This window comes from Myotis davidii, unplaced genomic scaffold (assembly GCF_000327345.1).
Source record: "Myotis davidii unplaced genomic scaffold, ASM32734v1 scaffold194, whole genome shotgun sequence".
Classification (NCBI taxonomy): domain Eukaryota; kingdom Metazoa; phylum Chordata; class Mammalia; order Chiroptera; family Vespertilionidae; genus Myotis; species Myotis davidii.
In genome coordinates, this window is record NW_006286673.1 from 2378285 (window position 1) to 2379867 (window position 1583).

A 1583-nucleotide genomic window follows, 5' to 3' on the forward strand; every position below is an offset into this window, starting at 1 on the left:
GCAAACAAGTGCTGGCGAAGATGTGGAGAAAATGAACCCTAGTTCCCTGCTGGGAGGGATGCAGACTGGTGCAGCCACTATGGAAAACAGTATGGAGTTTCCTCAAAAAAATTAAAAATGGAATTGTCATTGGACTCAGTGATCCCACTTCTAGCAATATATCCTAAGAAACCCAAATCACCAATCAGAAAGAATATATGCACCCCATGCTCATAGTAGCATTATTTACAATAGATAAGATCTGGAATAGCCCCAGTGCTCATCAGTAGATGAGACAAAAAAGCTGTGGTACATTTACACAATGGAATATTATGCAGCAATAAAAAAGAAAGGACTTCTTACCCTTTGAGACAGCATGGATGGACCTGAAGATTATTATGCTAAGTGAACTAAGCCAGTCAGGAAAAGACAAATATCACATGACCTCACTTATATGTGAAATTTAATGAACAAAATAAACTGGTGAACAAAATAGGTCCAGAGGCATGAATGCATGGAACAGACTGACAGATTTCAGAGAGTGATGTAGTACAGGGGACAGGAAGAGATTAACCAAAGAACTTATATGAATACTAGAGGCCCGTGCATGCATATGGTACGGTCTCTAGGCCTGGCCTGTGATCAGGGCCATCTTCCCCAGGTGCCTGCACCAGGTCCCGCCTCCTGCCTCCCACTGCCACCCACCCCCGGTTCTCTGTTCCCATCTGGTGATCAGTGCCTGACGGCTGGGGAAAGGGACCAAGAGGTGGTCAGTGCGCCTCATAGTGACTGGTCCAGCGGACATTCTGATCATTCTGCCTTTAGGGTCAGTTTGCAGATTACCCTTTTATTATATAGGATAGAGGCCTGGTGCACAGGTGGGGGCCAGCTGGCCTTCCCTGAAGGGAGCCCTGGATGAGGGTGGGGGGTTCCCACTGGGGGGCAGGGTGGCCTGGGTGAGGGGCCACCGGTGGTTTGCAGGCCAGCCAAGACCCCGGCATTGTCAGGAAAGATGTCCGGAATGGCATCTGGTCTATCCTGTCTAATTAGAATATTACCCTTTTATTAGTATACGCTGACAAGGAGAGATAATTTAGGGAGTCATCTTTTCAGCCAGGTGTAAAAAGAGAAAGGACATTCAGAAACAAGAAATCCCCTCTTCTTTCTCCAGGTTTCCCATTGTTTTTTCAACCAGGCAACTTCCAGATAAATAGGTGATAGTGATTATATGAATGCCATGTATTCCATCAAGACAGGGGGGCAGTTATCAGAGACCCTCCCCCACAGGAAAGATGAGCAAGAGAAATGGGACAATAATAGCAAATGTGTGCAGTCACTTAAACAGCAACAAGTGAAACACTGAGAAAGACCTTAGGTTTATGCACATGGTCAAGCTTGAGTGTGTGTAGGTTGGGGAAAATTGCTGGTGGTTTTAAAATATAAGTTGGTGGCCCTAACCGGTTTGGCTCAGTGGATAGAACATCAGCCTGCGAACTGACAGGTCCCAGGTTCAATTCCGGTCAAGCGCATGTACCTTGGTTGCTGGCACATCCCCAGTAGGGGGTGTGCAGGAGGCAGCTGATCAATGTTTCTCTCTCATTGAT